Raw genomic sequence first — 20,693 nt, 5'->3', positions numbered from 1 at the left:
TTTGGAAGAAAAGTACGCCGAGAGCGAAAGAGAAAACCAAGTTTTTTAGATGCAGAGGAAGCAATATTTGTAATGTGCTTGTGCCAAGAGAGATTAGAAGTCAGGGTAATCCCCAAAAGAGATATATCATTTTGCCTAGAAATCGGAGTGTCACTAAAGATAAGCATAGGAGTAGAAGAATCCTTTTTGCGAGATATAAGACAAGACTGAGTTTTAGAAGGGTTGAAATCAACTAAGTTGTCTTTGCCCCACTGGAGAATTACCTGAAGATCGGCATTTAAGGAATTGGTAGCAGATTTTCGAGAAGTTGAAGCTGATTGAGCAGGACAAGGTTTCTCAAAATGGAAAGTTGAATGCAATGTGCTATCATCGGCAAAACTATGGATGGGATTTCCATAGTTTATAAGTTTTTATAAACCCATGTACCGGTTAACCACATTGGTATCTTATGATGTACCGGCCCGTGAGTATATAAGTCTGTTTTGGAAAGTCACATTAATAATTAGGTAAGCAAAACCAAGTTATTCTACGAAAAGTTATAACCAGTCCGCTGTTCCAAAAACCTCTTCATTTTCAGGGTTTTACAAAAAAAAAAAAATATTGTTGAAAAAACCATCGACAGCAAAGACCCACCTCTGGCAGTAGAAATTCAACCTGTGGCTCACAGGAGTGAGTATTTAATTAAGAACTGTTTGTAGTAAAAAATGGCATCAAATGGCGTGAAAGGAAAATTTTTTGATTTAATACTACTGATAACTTATAAGCTAATGATATAAGTAAAAGGAAAATTAGTTGTTGAAAATTGTTGTTTCAACTATTTAAATATCTACTAAACAGAATTTTGAAACTTTCATTTTGAATGCTTATATTTTACTTGAACTATGGTATTAATCAGTGTTAATTATTGTTGATTGGAATATCAAAACTATATAATAATTAGGATAGCAGTATGTCGTAATTTCTAATGATCTAAATTTCAAATTATCTGTGCCCTGTGAAATCACTACAACTGCAAACACTACTTTTAATGTTCACTAACCAACCTCTGAAGAAAGACTGACTGTATAAAATAAGAAGAAAAAAGAGGAGAAGTAAAGAGATAAAGTTCTATGAATTAAGAAGTACAAGAAAGAAAAGAGGTATATTTTCTAAGAAGAAAGACTGAAATGCTCGCATAGATACGAACTATGAAAAATAAAAAGAGATTTTGGCTTTAGTAAGATATTAACATTTAAAAATCTTACTCTCCTATGAGGGAAATTGCAGGTGGTTTCATTCACAGCCCGCGTACCATTAGCTCACTCCTTGCATACTGGTATAGTGGTTGGGAACCTCTGATATGTTTTATAAATCCTCCCTCCCCTGCTCCCCAATGCACTTATCATTTTTTTAATGTTTGAATTTTGGTGTTATCTTCACTATCGGTGAATGAAACATGAAAGAAACAAAAACTTAAAATGCCATGTGCTGATGTGACTGGATGCCACCAAGATACTGAAGATGTAAACAGCATCTGATACTGGTGAGTGTTTTTGTTCATTTGCTTCAGATCAAAGATTGTGCCAGCATGCATCTTTTGTTGGTTGCTGTGGATATTGATAGTCTTAAATTCTTGGTGTAGAGTGCTTGATAATTAAATGAAATTATATGGCTTAACAAAGCCTAATGAAAATTTCCTTTAATTGTTTTTATGGTCAAACTTCTGTAATAAAAGAATTAGTGATACAGATCAAAAGTCGAACCAGTAATGAAGGAATACTAAAATGCACATTGGCATCATTTAAATAGATATTTTTATTTTCAAATTTAAGTCATTTTGGTGGACAATATACTCTGCTGTGCCCATTAAAGGGTTACTTATTCTTTTTTTTTTTTTTTTTTTTGTATATATATTTATTGTGGTCAAAATGTTTCGGATCTGGCTTTGTATCTTGAAATTGCACCTTCATAGTAAGTGCCGACCGGGCTAGCCGAGTGGGTAAAGTACCTGCCCGGCAACCCAAAGGTCGCGGGTTCGATTCCCGCCTCGGGCTTGGATCAAAGTACTGCAAAAACCTTGGGAGGTGCAATATGGCCACAGAAGCCGATGCGCCAACAACTATCAAATCAATCAATCAATCATAGTAAGTTTCAAATTGTCATAGCATGTTTGGTGACTCATCTAGATTCACTTAGATACTAGATGAATTGAGTGATTCATGCATCATGTAGTAATTCGTGAATCACCCTTTCATCTGCAGTAAGCAATCTTAATTAGAGCTTCCTGAATAGAATGTATTTTGGCACATTTTAAAATGAGCGATTTTACTGACCAACAAATTTGCATCAAATTTTGTTTCAAATTAAGGGAAAATTCAACAGACCCCATGAAATATTAAGAACAGCTTTCATAGAAGATGCCATGAGTCATCCAGAGACTTTTCAATGGTTTGCAAAAGTGTAAAGAGGGCCACTTATCCATCAAAGGTAATCCTTGCCATTCTTTAACTTCAAATGCTTCACTTTCTCCTATTTGTGACCTTACAGTGGTTGAAGTTTAGCTATCTGTGAAGTCATATGTAAAGTCAGTTGATTTGGGAGGCACAATATAGCCTAAGTAGCCCTTGCACCAAAAACTACCTCAACAACGACAACATCTGTGAAGTTGCTGTTGGAGTTTATTTCTCATGAGACATATCAGTCAACTTTAACATAAGATTCGGGTATGTTACGAGTTTCAGCCAAGTTAGTGCATTGTATCATCACTAATGATCACAGATAGTGGCAAGTTTTTGTCATTACAAAAGTTTTCATGCCATGTTGCTACTGACCCACACATTGATTCCTCCCTGATCACAGCCATACACCTACATGAGTTGTGGGTGATGGCTGTGATCTGGAAACAAAGGCCCAGTAGGGTGAATGACATTCAGTGAAAAACTGCCATCTTGAAGGCTCAAAATATCAAGTCAGTGTTAATAGAATATGAAGGTTGTACTTATATATATTTTGACTTGCAGGGTGCCATTCATTTTGAAGAACTTGTCCCTCAAACAGTGAACCAGGATTACTATAAAGTAGCTGTACAGTGATCGTGTCATGCTGTTTGGAGAAAATGGCATTGCCATTTCTTCATGACATTATTCTGCACACCTCTTTGTTTTCCATTCAAGAAATTCTTGGGAAGGATTCCATCACTGTGGACCTCCATCAACCATACTCTTCAGCTTTAACTCTTTTGTGATTTTTTATCCCTACCCCTCTTGAAAGATTACAGATTTGCAATAACTGAGGATAATATTCAGAATGTGACTTAAAAACTATAGTGGATTCTGGTTAATTGGGGCACCGGTTAATTGGGGCAGCCGCTTATTTGGGGAAAAATATGAAGAACAGAAACAAAACAAATATTTAGCCTGAATTTGTTCTGCTTATTTGGGCCAACGGCAACTCGCCACTTAATTGGGGAAATGAAGGTCGTGATTGAACAATAAATTATATTTAGATGGCACGCACAAACATCTAAATATAGTTTATTGAACAATAAGCTAATTTAGATGGCTCATAACAAAGAGATCATGCGGGCAGCAGCCGAGTCAGTTATTGCAAAGTTGTGCTGTAGGGTGGTTGTTTACATTTGTTCTGTGTCGTGGTAATCGAATTCTGAAGATATTTTGCTTGCAGTTGTTTACGATCACACTTGGTACATATGTATACATCTTGTGGGTTAGAATAGATGAAAAAATATTCCAAACAGTGCACTGATTTGGCTCCCCCCCCCTTTTTTTCAGTACATTTAAGACCCCTGTCAAGATGCCACGTAAAGATTTGTTGCTTTCAGAAAAAATCACTATTCTTGACAAGATAAAAAAATCAACCTCCTAACATCAGTCATCGTCAGCTAGCAGAGATAATAAAGGTGCCAAAATCTACAATTTCATGACTGCTACAGCAACAAGAAAAACTTAGAGAGGAGTGGACATTGCGCGTGGGTTTAAAGAAAACATCTCATAAGCGAAAGAGGGAAGGCAAAGATCCAGATGTCGAGGATGCTTTGAATCAGTGGTTTTCCACTGTATCTAAATGAGGAGTGCGTGTAAGCGGCCCTATGCTAAAAACCAAGTCAGAAGATTTGGCCAAAAAGCTAGGTCATGTAAATTTCAAAGTGACAGGTGGTTGCTTGTCTCGATGGAAGTGTAGACATGACATTAGTTACAAAAAAGCACATGGCAAGAAGGACAGTGCTGAGCAATGGAAATCTGAAAAACTGCCAGAGTTGCTTAAATTTAGTGGGGATGACATTTACAACGCTGATGAAACAGGCCTGTATTATCGTGTATGGTTCCTGGATGATTCCCTCAGCTATCAACAAATAACACTGTCCGGTTCAAAGAAAGCAGTGGATCTTGTAACAGTGTTGTGCTGCTCAAACATGTCAGGAAATGATACTCAAACTTTTGGTTATTGGTAAAAGTGCTAAACCTTGTTGTTTCAAGGGACTTACAATACACACAGTTTGCCAGTTTCGTATTATGCCAATAAGAAGGCGTGAATGACCACATATATTTTTACACAATGGCTAATGAATTGGGACGTGGAACTGCAACAGAAGTCCAGAAAAATTCTGTTGATATTGGACAACTGCACCGCACACTCTAATGTAGCTGGTTTAAAAAATATTGAACTGGAATTTTTACCCCCTAACACCACATTTTTGATACAGCCTATGGACATGGGAATCATAAAAAATTTGAAGCCCTATTATCGCGAAAAGCTGGTTAATCACATCCTTGAAGCTATTGAGGAAAATCTGCTGACATCATCTTCGAAATCAATAGAAGTTAGTGCAAAAGTTTCAATGTTAAAAGCTGTACAATTCATCGCTGATAGTTGGCGAGGAATAAGCAGCAAAACAATTCGGAATTGTTTTGCTAAATGTGGTTTCACGACTAATTGTGATTCAGACGTGATGAGCTGTACAGAAAATGAAATGGCTTTGGAACTGCAACAGGTCCAAAATTGTGATAACGATTGACAATAACCTTCAATGTCGTTTCCTCATAATCTTCATTTTGAAGATTATGAGGAAATGATTATTGAACAAATTGCGGCAAAACACTCAGAGATACCAAAAGATCAAGAAAATGATGACGATGATATACCTAAGTGAGTGACTAACCAGGATGCCAGGAAATGTATCACTGAATTGAGATGCTATTTCATGCAAGAAGGCAATGAAGGCAGTCCTTTATCAGCATTAGATACCTGCGCCGACTTTATTCAGTTGCAGTCCATAAAGAGAACACTTCATAATTTTTTTCAAAATAAGAATCCTTAAGTAATGTGTAACATTTGCTTGACACGGACATTATTCTGTACTGTATCTTCATTTTACATATGTACATTTCGTTTGCTTTTAGCTTTAGCTATTTTTAAATAAATGTTTGTACCAATGTAACTTAAATACAGTGTGCTTTCTTTAAATACCACATTCCCTTTATTTTATTCATACCTTTTTGCCACTGTTAGAATGTGCTTTTCAGCTCATTAAAATTTTGCTTAATTGGGCCAAAGTGATCTGTCCCGATGTGTCCCAATTAACTGGAATCGACTGTATTAGCAATTTCAAAAGAAGCCTGTTAGGAATGCTTCCGAAAGTTGCAGAAGCGTAGGAATTGGTGTATAACATTGTCAAGTAGGCCACTTTGAAGGAGAGCTATCCAAATAGTTGCTTCATCATTTCCGTAGTTGTTCCCAATAATAATTTTTGATATCTCCTTTTCACACATATGCAAGTACATGAGGGTAAGGCGCCTCCGTAGCCAGGTGGGAAGGAGCAGCAGTGCATAGCACACGCTTCTTGATTAGACCGGGGTTCGAGCCCGTCACCACCAAATACGGACGATGCGGAAAGGTCAGGGAATGACCACCGCATATCCCGGAGTAATATGGCCTTAGTTGCTAGTGCTTATAAAAACCAAACAACAACAACAAGCATGAGGGTAAACTCAAAAAGTAATGCATATCATTTTTTTTTAAAATCATAAATCATTTGTTTCAAAAATTAAACATCATTCAAATATTCAAGTAAGAACTCCTGTGCCATTAAACTCATTAGGAATTGATTTAAAATGGCCATGGAGAAATCCTTTCAGTTTTGAGAGTAGGTGATAGCTTGGTGGACACAGGTCTGAACTGTAGGGTGGGTGACATGTTTGTGTCTTATGTCAATATGGCATACGTGAGGTTTTCTTCTCTGTTCATATTATCTCTGTGGTGATAGAAGCCAGTCATGTATGTAATGTGATGAGTTAAAGTAATGTTGGGTTCTATTAGATGACTGGTCATTTAGCTACAAGCATTAATCACTTGGAATGTTGCTTTGTGGTACCTGCCCTTACTGCAAGAAGATGAGCTATCTTATAAGGCTTGTACTAGGCCACTCCTGTACCAGGTGCAGGGAATCAAAAGAAAAAAAAAAGTTTTGATAAATGAGAAGGAAGACAGATAGTGTGGAAGAGAAAAAGTTGGACAAGTGGAGAGGCTACTAGGCATACCCACTGCAGTTTGAAGAAAGGAAATAATGAAAGCCAGTAGGGGATAATATAATATGAAGTTTGGAGAACCTTCGTGAACCTGGCGATATCGAGGTCTTTTGTTATTGTGTAAAATTATTATGCCAGAAGCTGGAATTTCAGATTGCTTTTTTTATTTTAATCTTCTACTCTAAAAAATTTATACGACAAAAAGTTTACAGCTAACACAACCCTAAATTACATGCCTGTTTTATATATCATCGTTACACCCAAAATTTTACTTAAATCTTTATTTTGTTCTACTTTAAATTTACTTCCTCCTTATTTAATTTAATTCTCCTTATTAATTTTACTTTTCTAGGGCATGTACTTTATTAGAAACAGTACTTTTACTTTTCTATGGCATGTACTTTATTATTGGAAAATAAGATGCAGGATATTTCAGAGACTGCTGGGAATCATTGGGGTACAAGTAAACACATGGGTTGTGTTAGGGTAGCTAAGAAAAAGAACAGGTGCAGGTATACATGCGTGAACACCAATGCTAGGAGTTTAGTAAATAAATTTGATGAATTTGAGGTATTGCTCAAAACATCAAAGGCAGATATTGTTGGGATTTCAGAGACGTGGTGTCACACAGATATAAGAAATGCAGAACTGGAATTTGGGGAGTACAATGTCTACAGAAAGGATAGACAGAATAGGAAGGGAGGAGGGGTTATGCTATTAGTTAAGAAATACATAAAATCCAAGGAAGTGAAGCCAGTCGACAACGCTGGACAATGCAGTGTCGAGTCAGTTTGGTGTGACATAAGCATTGGGAGATCAAAATTGAGAGTAGGAGTGTGCTATAGGCCTAAAAGTGGTCAGGAGCGGGAGTGCAGTAGCACACGCTCTTTGAGTAGACCGGGGGTTCAAGCCCCTGACTGCTGAATACGATCGGTCTGCCAACCCGCACTGGACCAGCGTGGCAGATTATGGTCCATTTCCCTCAGCATGAATTGTTGAGGAGGCTTCCATCCTGCAGTGGGTTGATAATGGCTGCAATTTACTTTACTTTTTATAGGCCTAATGACTCTGATGAGTATAATAAGAAACTATACAGGGAAATAGAGTGGGCCAGTAAATCAGAGAGTCTTATAATGGGGGATTTTAATTTCCCAGATATTGACTGGAATTTGGGTGCTGGTCACTCACACACTAGCAAGGCTTTTGTGGATTTATTGGATGATTGTTTTCTACATCAGCATGTTCGGGAGGCAACTAGAGGGAGTAATACTCTTGATTTGATTATCAGTAGTGATTCTTCATGCATTAAGAATCTGCAGATAAATGAACCACTAGGTGGCAGTGATCACAGTGTGCTGAAGTGGGATTTACTCAAAGAGGTAACTACCATTAGGGGTAAAGGGAAGGGTTATTGCTTTCGTAAAGGCGACTACGATGGACTGAGACAGTATTTAAATTCTATACAGTGGGACCAACTGATGATTTTACCAACAGCAAATTCAAAATGGGAAGCATTCAAAGAACTTAACTTGGACGCTACTAGGCTTTACATACCAACTAAGAAATATTGTTCAAGGTTTAGGCCTAAATGGATGTCAGATGAACTAATGAGACATATGGCAGAGAAGAAACATGCATGGGATACATACAAATTAACACGTGACACAGAAGCCTATGATAGATACAAGTTGATCTGTAACCAAGTTATAAAGGAGGTTAGGCAGGCAAAGGCAGATTACGAGATATCTTTGGCAAGGGATGCAAAGAAAAACAGCAACGAGTTCTTTACTTATGTAAACTCTAGAAGGAAGGGGATGAATCAGATTGGTCCACTTGATATCGATGGGTCAACTGTTGATGATCCTGCTCAGGTAGCTAACAAACTAAATGAATATTTTGCATCGACATTCACACATGAGGAGTTATTTAGCAAGGGGAATGCCAGAGGTGTATTCAACTCTGGCAGTAAGCTAGAGAATCTTGTAATAACTGAGAGTAAAGTGGAGGAAAAATTGTTGAAGATAAACACAAGAAAGCCACCTGGGGTGGATGGGATCTATCCAGTTATATTAAATGAGGCAGCAAAGGAAGTAAGCAAACCCTTAGCCATAATTATGAGAGCTTCCTTGGACTCAGGGGAGGTACCCATGGACGGGAGATGTGCAAATGTGACCCCAATTCACAAAGGAGGATCAAAGGCTGACACAAGTAATTATAGACCTATGAGTTTAACTTCTGTTCCTGGAAAATTAATGGAGGCACTGGTTAAAGAAGCACTGCAGGATCATCTAGACAAGACTTCAGTTATAGCTCGGACACAGCATGGTTTTGTTAAGGGGAAGTCTTGCCTGACCAATTTGATTGGATACTATGATGCAGTCACAAAAGAACTGGATGCCGGGAATAACTTTGATATTATATACTTGGATCTTAGAAAGGCTTTTGATACTGTTGCACATGGAAGACTGCTGCACAAATTGGAGCAGTGTGACATTGGAGGCAAATTGCTGCTATGGATAAAGGGGTGGTTGAGGGGGAAAAGACAGAGAGTGGTAATCAATGGACACTGATCATCGTGGACTAATGTTATTAGTGGAGTCCCTCAGGGTTCAGTATTGGGTCCATTATTGTTTTCTGTATTTATAAATGATATTGATGATGGTATATCAAGCTTAATGTCCAAGTTTGCAGACGATACGAAGGTTGGCAGGGTTGTCAAGGACACTACTGATGCTATGCTGCTGCAACAGGATCTGGAAAGGTTGAGCAGATGGGCTGAGAGGTGGCAAATGAAGTTTAACATTGACAAATGTAAAGTACTACATATGGGAAACAGCAACCCCAGAGCAATGTATCAACTCTGTGGTACTACACTGACAGTGGTAGAGAATGAAAAGGATCTGGGGGTGGTTGTGCAGGCAGATATGAAGTTCTCTGTGCAGTGCAAACGGGCTACAAGAGTAGCTCATGGTGTCTTATCAATGATATACAGGAATTTTTCTAGCAGAGATAAGGAGGTGATTATTCCCTTGTATAAGGCAATGGTCAGACCACACCTTGAGTACTGTATACAGGTCTGGAGGCCTCATTTCAAGAAGGATATAGAGCTGCTGGAACGAGTACAGAGAAAAGCAACAAGATTAGTGAATGGAACAAAGGGGTGCTCTTACGAAGAAAGGCTTAAGTTTTGCAAATTACAGTTTCTGGAGACTAGGCACCAGCGAGGTGATCGGATAGAGGTGTATAAAGCCTTGAATGGTTTTAGCATGCTCAGTGCTAATGGGATCCTTCCTCTTGCTCAGAATAATCACCTGAGAGGGCATTAATTCCACCAACCAACCACCAGGTGGTTGGTTGGTGGAACAGACTTCCATTCCTTGTCATGGAAGTTGATAGCCTAAATACGTTTAAGGCTCAGCTGGACAGGTATTTCAAACGAACAGAGGGGTGAAGTGGAAGTGGTTATTTTTTATTTATTTATTATTATTATTATTTTTTTTTTTGGCTGATGCTGCATAAGCTTGCTTTCTTGCATCAAATGCCTCTACTAATGGTATTGTTAACAGAGAAGACTATATTGTTGTTTTTTATTTTCGTACTATTCTGGAGGCTGAAACTTAAGGAGATGCCAGAGTTGTTTGATAAGTGACAAATATATTTATATATGTGTGTATATATTTCTACCTTACATTTCAAATGTATTCTTTTTTAATCTTTTATTACTATGCTTTTTACTTTTTCAATTTCTATACTCTACTTTTTCTATAACTATACTACCTCACACACACACACACACACACACACACACACACACACACACACACACACACACACACAATATAATATTATATTAAGTATATTATAATACATTCCAAATTATTATATTATTATAATACACAAAGCAACATTCCAAGTTAGAGAACTCTACATATATATATATATATATACTGAAAGGACAAAACTCATGGGATACCTGGATCCTGGGCAGTGCTACACTGTCACCCTTCTTGCTAGTGGATGAACTCACCGCTTGGCAGGTATATAGGAACACTGCATTAACATAGATGGTAATTCGGTGTCAGTATGGAAAAACATTGTGAGTTAACAGACTTTGAAAGAGGGATGATAGTGGGTGCCTGCCGCATGGGTCACTCTATCATGGAGGTAGTACAGAATTTTTACTATCCCCATTTGACAGTATCAAGGTTGTATCAGGAATACACCATTTCCAGAATAACATCTCATCGTGGACAGCGCCATGTGCAGAGAAAGGTGGTGGATGAACGTGGCTGTTGACGTCTGTCTCGCATTGTTTCAACCAACCAGAGAGCGACAGTGGTACAAATCACTGCCGCCTTCAATGAGGGAGGTGCCAGAAATGTCTCCACCAAGACCATCAGGAAATCATTAGCTACAATAGGTTATGGGATCCGCCAACCGATCAGAGTCCCATTGCTTAAACAGGACTCTATGCCTCAACTGGGTGAAAGAACATTGGCTTGACTGGTTGGAGATGTGGTCTGATGAGTCCTGTTTCCAGTTATTTTTAGCAGATGGGAGGGTGCGTATATGGTGGAAACTGCATGAAGCTATGTACCTGTCATGTCAACAAAGAACTGTTCAGGTAGGTGGGCAGTTGGTATTGGTCTGGAGCATTGGGACTCTGGTATGTCTCGATGCATCTCAGAATGGTCCAGGTTATGTGTCCATCGTTGTAGACCGTCTGCATCCCTTCAGGGTCATCGTGCACCCACAGGGCAATGGACTCTTCCAGCAGGACAATGCATCTCCCCACTGAGCTGTGGTAACTAGAACATGGTTCAAAGAGCATTGTGCAGATTTTACCACCATGGAATGGCCTCCCTGTTCACTGGACCTGAACTCTGTGGTGCATCTTTGGGATGCTGTGGAAAGGTCTGCTCGAGCTTTGGATCCTCCACCCAGGAATGCAATGGAATTATGGACAGCGGTGCAACAAGCACAGATGGAAATACCTGTGGAACGCTTTCATGAACAAGTGGACTCAATGCCTTGCTGTGTTACTGCCCTTATCCATGTGAAAGGTGGGCCTACCCGTTACTATGATTTCGAACCATGTTCTAGTCACTACAGTCATTTCTGTGCAACAGTATCAAAATCTTTCCTGAAATCTAAGTACAGGGTTAAAATTAAAGTATTCCTCTGTAGAGGGCTCTGGACTGAGTTCTAAGGCTCATACTGAAGAGAAATTTGGACAACAGGTACAATAAAGAATGCACTCACCATTTATTGGAAAATAAAAAATTAGTTACAAAATTTGTCACTGTATGGTGCGTAACCATCTTAGTTACGATTATGCAAATAATGTAAGTTATTTGCATAATTGTAAGTTATTGCCACAGCACCACTACTCAGCTCTACTGTACTGTATAAAAGCAAAGCAGTCTCTTCAAAATCATACAGTAGATGTTTGCCTGCACTACAGCAGCAGCAATGCCAACAGGAAAATGTGCTATTAGTTGCTAATTGTTGCTATCAGAACAGCAACAATGCAGCTGCGGCTATCAGAATTCTGGTATCAGAAGCGCATAATGTGTGGACCTATGACTGTTTGTGCTGTTCGCAAAATGATTGCGAAATTTAAAGCGACAGGACATCTTGGTGTTCAACCAGGTACAGGTCGAAAACAAGTGGACTGCTCTCATCTTGAAGATGTGGCTATGGTTGTCGTGGATTTATCAAGTCAATCTCCATGTGGTAGATTGACCAGAACCAGGTGTATTGGGAAGGATGCAAGTGTGCCAGCTGATTCTCTTGAAGTGGACATGCTGTATTCCACTGTAAGGCTAGTATTGAGTCAGGTGTTGCAGTACTATCCTTACAAGATGCACATGCTACAGCAGCTACAGCATGGTGATGCAGATATTTGTTTCACATGCGCACTTCAGTTTCTGGTGCGAATGATAGTGGATATCACTTGGCCATGGAACATCCTTTGGAGTGATGAAGCCCACGTCTGCTTAAATGGACAAGTGAATATGCACAACTGTCTCATTTGGGCAACAGAAAACCCTCAAGTTATCCAAGAGGTCCCATTGCATTCTCCAAAAGTGACAGTGTGGTCTGGATTTACGGCCACATTCATGATTGGGCCATATTTTTTTGAACAGGTAACACTGACTGGACCCCGAAATTATGTGATACAGTCAGTCCTCGTATAGCACGATAGTTGTGTTCCTAGAAACCCTCGTGCAATGCAAAATCGTGCAATATAAACAACAGGCCCTATGGGAAAAATAGGGTTAGGTGCCGACCACCCAAGATTGAACACACATTTGTAACCAAACACAATAAATAATCGTAATAAAAATACTTTACGTATTTTATTACGACTATTACGTAATAAAATATTGCTAATGCTTTTGCTTCTATCATAAGCAAACGTGTTTTTTGTTTAATTTTCTATCCAAACAGTTGATACCATTGCATCTCTTCCAATTCTTTGTGTCTTAATCTAATGGATTTTAATTACACTTTGAGTTGTTCCTGCTATAAAAGTTGTTTTTATTTTCTCCACATTCTTTGTAATTCTCGGCGTTGCCTCATTTAGGTCTGTAGCATGTGCAATATCACGTGGTCTTTCATTTTGCTCAAAGCGTTTCACAGTTTCATATTTTTTCGCTATCGACAGTGGCGGACTGGCCATAAGCCTTACCGGGGAAACCCCGGTGGGCCGGAGGCCGGTGTGATTTTGGCCATAAACCATAGTATGAGGCCACTATAAATTTTCCCGGGTAAGAATATTTGACCCAGTCCGCCTCTGTTTATCGATATTACTTTTTTTTTTTTTCTCTCTCTCTGAATCTGCAGTGTCTTCACCAGGACGCTTTCTTTTCATTCACATTTTAAGTATTTTACTCATTTTTAGGGAATAAAGCACAATTACAAAATGAGGAGGCACGCTTGATACACATAAACAAAGCTGCGTGCGTGTAGCAACTGAATAAACAACATCGTAAAGGCAGAGATACACTATTAACACCTCACATTTTACTAAAGCACATTTCTAGGGGTTACTACCATAAAACAATTTCCAGTTGCATTTCTGCTGATGGAATCTGTTATAAACTGGTGGTAACTCGATGAATTGCGTTTTCGATTATACCGATAGCTGGAATTGTGTTGGTTTTTACGTTATTATGGTGAAATGTGTTTTCCCTTCACTGATAAAAAACATATAAATACATTTTCAGAATCTTCTTTTCATTCCTATCGTGTTGCGTTCAGTTGGGGTGATTCCGCGTTCGACTGCCATTTCTTGTAAACACAAAGGCGAATCGTGCATAAGCGAATTCGGTTCGTGTTATATAAGATATCGTTCCCCTATTTATAAATCGTGTATGATCGAATTCATGTAATGTAAACACGTGTTATACGAGGGCTGATTGTATTATGAAATGTTGGCAAATTTCTCAATACCAGAGCTGTAACAACGTGGGTGCCTTCAGGATACCATATTCATGCAAGATAGTGCACCAACCCACATCCCGTTGTGTCCAAAGATTGCTAAGGCAACACTTTAGAGACGAACGGGTCATCAGCTGTTGTTTCCAGCCATCTTGGCCACCCTGATCACCGGACCTCACCCCATGCGACTTCTGGTTGTGGGGTTTTTTGAAGAACCAGTTGTATTGGGAAGGATGTCAAACTCTGGCAAATCTGAAGGATAGCGTTAGACGTCATGTGCTGGCTATTCTAGTCAATGTTACGTTCTGCTGTAAAAGAATGCTGTTCTTCGAATGGAAACTGTCGTTGACTAAAATGGAGGACATGTTGAACAACTGTAGCACTGTTCAAGTGATTTATATTGCCATAACTAATTTTTTTTCCAATAAATGGCGGACACATTCTTTATTGTACCTGTTGTCCAGTTTTCTCTTCAGTTCAAGCCTTAGAACTTTCTCCAGATCTCTCTACATAGGGATACTTTAATTTTAACAATCCTGTATATGATATGAAATCATTTTTTGCATCCAGCTCATTTCTTACTGCACCATAGTATCCAGTCAGCTTGGTCAGACAAGGTCATCCCTTAACAAACCCATTCTGTTGATTGCAGTATTATTACATTCCTGTCTTAGATGGTCATGCATTACTTCTTTAACCAGAGACTCCATTATTTTCCCTTCAAAAGAAGTTAAGCTAAGAGGTCTATAATTCCCTCTTGATCTCTCTTTGTGAATTGGGGATACATTTGCACATCTCCAGCCCACCAGTGCCTTTCCTGAATCCAAAGATGCTCTCATAATTAAGACTAACGGTTTGCTTACCTCCATTTCCAGTCTCCCTTAATATAATTGGATAAATCCATCCATTTCAGGTGGGTGTTTTTTACATTAGACTTCTATAATTTCTCTCCATTTTCTGCCCCGTTATCACAAAATCATTTAGCATTAGCATTAGTTGAGGCATATGATGCAATAAAGCAAGCTTATACAGCACCAGCCAAAAAAAAAAAATAAATAAATAAATAAAACCTCCCCATTTCGCCCATCTGGTCACTCCAAATGGTTGTCTAATTCAGCCTTAAATTTATTTAACCTATCAACGTCCACAACAACAGATGGAAGTCTGTTCCGGTAATCAACTACCTGCTGGCTAAAGGCAAACTTCTGCACATCTATTCTACAACTGTCTTTCTTCAATTTGAATCTGTGCCCCTCTTAGTCTGAGTAAGCAGAAGTATCCCATCAGCATTAATTAGAAGCAGAAGTATCCCATCAGCCTTATACACCTTAATCTGATCACCTTGCAGGTGCCTAGTCTCCAGATGCTGCAACCTGCAGAACTTAAACCTTTCTTCTTAAGCACGCCCCTTTGTTCTACAACAATCTTGTTGCCCTTCTCTGTACTTGTTCTAGCAACTCTACATCCTTCCTAAAATGAGGCCGCCAGACCTGTATGCAATACTCATTTAGCCCTCTGTTAGATTTTGCTGAACTTCTGGCATTCCCTTTCCTAAAGAACTCCTCACATGTGAATGTACACTGAGTGGACAGAAATCATGTGATACCTACCTAGTAACGGGTAGGTTCACCTTTCCCCGGGATAAGGGCAGTCATACGGCGAGGCATCGAGTCCACTAGTTCATAAAAGTGTTCCACAGATATTTCTATTCATGCTTGCTGCACTGCTTTCAATAATTCCGTCACATTCCTGGGTGGAGGATCCAAAGCTTGAATGGACCTTTCCACAGCATCCCAAAGATGCTCCACAGGGTTCTTTTCTGGTGAATGGGGAGACCATTCCATGGTGTTAAAATCTGTGGAATGCTCTTCAAATCATGTTCTAGTCACCACGGTTCTGTGGGGAGGCGCATTGTCCTGCTGTACCAGTCTATTGCCCTGTGGGTGCACGATGACCATGAAGGGATGCATAGTCCACAAGGATGGACATGTAACCTGGATCATTTATGGCTTCTGTCAGGAAGCTCAGGCAATCCTAGCAGAGGCCAACCAGAGTATAATGGGCAGCCTGGATCACCTCCCAGTGGTTGTGGTGGGCAACGTAGGATCCAACAAGGGGGGGGGGGCACGCCAAGCATCCAGAGACACAACAACAGAACAAAGCACAATACTACCTGTTGCCCAGGAATCAGGTATCTCACAAATTCTGTTTTTGCAGTGTAGATGCAAATACCTATTCAGTTTAGTATTAGAATTATTTGAGGCATATGATGCAAGAAAGCAAGCTTATTAGCATTAGCATTAGTAGAGGCATTTGATGAAAGAAAGAGCAAGCTTATGCAGCATCAGCCAAAAAAAAAAAAAAAAAAACCCCACTTCCACTTCACCCCTCTGTTCATTCAAAATACCTGTCCAGCTGAGCCTTAAACTTATTTAGGCTATCAACCTCCACCACAAGGGATGGAAGTCTGTTCCACCAACCAACCAGCCGCTGGCTAAAGCAAATTTCCGCACGTCTATCCTACATCTGTCTTTCCTCAATTTGAATTTATGCCCTCTCAGGTGAATTTTCTGAGCTAGAGGAAGAATCCCATCAGCATTGAGCATGCTTAAACCATTCAAGGCTTTATACACCTCTATCAGATCACCTCGCTGGTGCCTAGTCTCCAGACACTGTAATTTGCAAAACTTAAGCCTTTCTTCGTAAGAGCACCCCTTTGTTCCATTCACTAATCTTGTTGCCCTTCTCTGTACTCATTCCAACAGCTCTACATCCTTCTTGAAATGAGGCCTCCAGACCTGTATACAGTACTCTAGGTGTGGCCTGACCATTGCCTTATACAATGGAATAACCACCTCCTTATCCCTGCTGGAAAAATTCCTGTATATCATTGACAATACTCCATGAGCTACTCTTGCAGCCCATCTGCACTTCTCAGAGATCTTCATATCTACCTCCACAACCACCCCCAAGTCCCTTTCATTCTCTAAAACTGTCAGTGTTGTACCACAGAGTTGATACGTTGCTCTGGGGTTGCTGTTTCCCATATGTAGTACTTTACATTTTTCAATGTTAAACTTCATTTGCCACCTCTCAGCCCATCTGGTCAACCTTTCCAGATCCTGTTGCAGCAGCATAGTGTCAGTAGTGTCCTTGACAACCCTGCCAACCTTTGTATCGTCTGCAAACTTGGACATTAAGCTTGATATACCATCACCAATATCATTTATAAATACAGAAAACAATAATGGACCCAACACTGAGCCCTGAGGGACTCCACTAATAACATTAGTCCACGATGAGCAGTGTCCATTGATTACCACTCTCTGTCTTCTCCCCCTCAACCACCCCTTTATCCATAGCAGCAATTTGCCTCCAATGTCACACTGCTCCAATTTGTGTAGCAATCTTCCATGTGCAACAGTATCAAAAGCCTTTCTAAGATCCAAGTATATAATATCAAAGTTATTTCCTGCATCCAGTTCTTTTGTGACTGCATCATTGTATCCAATCAAATCGGTCAGGCAAGACTTCCCCTTAACAAAACCATGATGTGTCCGAGATATAACTGAAGTCTTGTCTAAATGATCCTGCAGTGCTTCTTTAACCAGTGCCTTCATTAATTTTCCTGGAACAGAAGTTAAGCTCACAGGTCTATAATTACTTGTGTCAGCCTTTGATCCTCCTTTGTGAATTGGGGTCACATTTGCACATTTCCAGTCTATGGGTGCCTCCCCTGAGTCCAAGGAAGCTCTCATAATTATGGCTAAGGGTTTGTTAATTCCTTCGCTGCCTCCTTTAATATAACTGGATAGATCCCATCCACCCCGGGTGCCTTTCTTGTGTTTATCTTCAACAGTTTCTCTTCCACTTTACTCCCAGTTATTTCAAGATTCTGTAGCTTACTGCTAGAGTTGAATACACCTCTGGCATTCCCCTCGCTGAATAACTCCTCATGTGTGAATGTCGATGCAAAATATTCATTTAGCTTGTTAGCTACCTGAGCAGGATCATCAACAGTTGACCCATCAATATCAAGTGGACCAATCTGATTCATCCCCTTCCTTCTAGAGTTTACATAAGTAAAGAACTCTTTGCTGTTTTTCTTTGCATCCCTTGCCAAGGATTTCTCGTAATCTGCCTTCGCCTGCCTAACGTCCTTTGTAACTTGGTTGCATATCAACTTGTATCTATCATAGGCTTCTGTGTCATGTGTTAATTTGTAAGTATCCCATGCATTTTTCTTCTCTGCCATATGTCTCATTAGTTCATCTGACATCCATTTTGGCCTTAACCTTGAACAATATTTCTTAGTTGGTTTGTAAAGCCTAGTAGCTTCCAAGATAAGTTCTTTGAATGCTTCCCATTTTGAATTTGCTGTTGGTAACATCATCAGTTGGTCCCACTGTATAGAATTTAAATACTGTCTCAGTCCATCGTAGTCGCCTTTACGGAAGCAGTAATCCTTCCCTTTACCCCTAATGGTAGTTACCTCTTTGAGTAAATCCCACTTCAGCACACTGTGATCACTGCCACCTAGTGGTTCATTTATCTGCAGATTCTTAATGCATGAAGAATCACTGCTGATAATCAAATCAAGAGTATTACTCCCTCTAGTTGCCTCCCGAACATGCTGATGTAGAAAACAATCATCCAATAAATCCACAAAAGCCCTGCTAGTGTGTGAGTGACCAGCCCCCAAATTCCAGTCAATATCTGGGAAATTAAAATCTCCCATTATAAGACTCTCTGATTTACTGGCCCACTCTATTTCCCTGTACAGTTTCTTATTATACTCATCAGAGTCATTAGGCCTATAGCACACTCCTACTCTCAATTTTGATCTCCCAGTGCTTATGTCACACCAAACTGACTCGACACTGCACTGTCCAGCGATGTCGACCGGCTTCACTTCCTTGGTTTTTATGTGTTTCTTAACTAATAGCATAACCCCTCCCCCTTTCCTATCCTGTCTATCCTTTCTGTAGATGTTGTACTCCCCAAATTCCAGTTCTGCATCCCTTATATCTGTGTGACACCACGTCTCTGATATCCCAACAATATCTGCCTTTGATGTTTTGAGCAATACCTCAAATTCATTAGCATTAGCATTAGTAGAGGCATTTGATGCAAGAAAGCAAGCTTATGCAGCATCAGCCAAAAAAAAAAAAAAAACCACTTCCACTTCACCCCTCTGTTCGTTCAAAATACCTGTCCAGCTGAGCCTTAAACTTATTTAGGCTATCAACCTCCACCACAAGAGATGGAAGTCTGTTCCACCAACCAACCACACGCTGGCTAAAGGCAAATTTCCGCACGTCTATCCTACATCTGTCTTTCCTCAATTTGAATTTATGCCCTCTCAGGTGATTATTCTGAGCTAGAGGAAGAATCCCATCAGCATTGAGCATGCTTAAACCATTCAAGGCTTTATACACCTCTATCAGATCACCTCGCTGGTGTCTAGTCTCCAGACACTGTAATTTGCAAAACTTAAGCCTTTCTTCGTAAGAGCACTCCTTTGTTCCATTCACTAATCTTGTTGCCCTTCTCTGTACTCGTTCCAGCAGCTCTACATCCTTCTTGAAATGAGGCCTCCAGACCTGTATACAGTACTCTAGGTGTGGCCTGACCATCGCCTTATACAATGGAATAATCACCTCCTTATCCCTGCTGGAAAAATTCCTGTATATCATTGACAATACTCCATGAGCTACTCTTGCAGCCCGTCTGCACTGCTCAGAGAACTTCATATCTGCCTGCACAACCACCCCCAAGTCCCTTTCATTCTCTACCACTGTCAGTGTTGTACCAGAGAGTTGATACGTTGCTCTGGGGTTGCTGTTTCCCATGTGTAGTACTTTACATTTGTCAATGTTAAACTTCATTTGCCACCTCTCAGCCCATCTGGTCAACCTTTCCAGATCCTGTTGCAGCAGCATAGTGTCAGTAGTGTCCTTGACAACCCTGCCAACCTTTGTATCGTCTGCAAACTTGGACATTAATCCCGATATACCATCATCAATATCATTTATAAATACAGAAAACAATAATGGACCCAACACTGAGCCCTGAGTGACTCCACTAATAACATCAGTCCACGATGAGCAGTGTCCATTGATTACCACTCTCTGTCTTCTCCCCCTCAACCACCCCTTTATCCATAGCAGCAATTTGCCTCCAATGTCACACTGCTCCAATTTGTGTAGCAGTCTTCCATGTGCAACAGTATCAAAAGCCTTTCTAAGATCCAAGTATATAATATCAAAGTTATTCCCTGCATCCAGTTCTTTTGTGACTGTATCATAGTATCCAATCAAGTTGGTCAGGCAAGACTTCCCCTTAACAAAACCATGCTGTGTCTGAGCTATAACTGAAGTCTTGTCTAAATGATCCTGCAGTGCTTCTTTAACCAATGCCTCCATTAATTTTCCTGGAACAGAAGTTAAGCTCACAGGTCTATAATTACTTGTGTCAGCCTTTGATCCTCCTTTGTGAATTGGGGTCACATTTGCACATTTCCAGTCTATGGGTGCCTCCCCTGAGTCCAAGGAAGCTCTCATAATTATGGCTAAGGGTTTGCTTACTTCCTTTGCTGCCTCCTTTAATATAGCTGGATAGATCCCATCCACCCCGGGTGCCTTTCTTGTGTTTATCTTCAACAGTTTCTCCTCCACTTTACTCCCAGTTATTTCAAGATTCTGTAACTTACTGCTAGAGTTG

The 20,693-nt window shown here is 39.9% G+C and overlaps 1 protein-coding gene across 1 annotated transcript in view; it reads left to right on the top strand.

Annotated features, from left to right (window-relative positions):
• Positions 1-20,693, top strand: part of LOC150081740 (F-box only protein 7-like) — a 389,948-nt gene that overhangs the window by 190,786 nt on the left and 178,469 nt on the right. The window lies entirely within an intron of this gene.

Source organism: Mastigoproctus giganteus, chromosome 8 (assembly GCF_048544385.1).
Source record: "Mastigoproctus giganteus isolate SK-2022 chromosome 8, ASM4854438v1, whole genome shotgun sequence".
Classification (NCBI taxonomy): domain Eukaryota; kingdom Metazoa; phylum Arthropoda; class Arachnida; order Uropygi; family Thelyphonidae; genus Mastigoproctus; species Mastigoproctus giganteus.
This window is presented reverse-complemented; position numbering and strand designations above follow the sequence as displayed.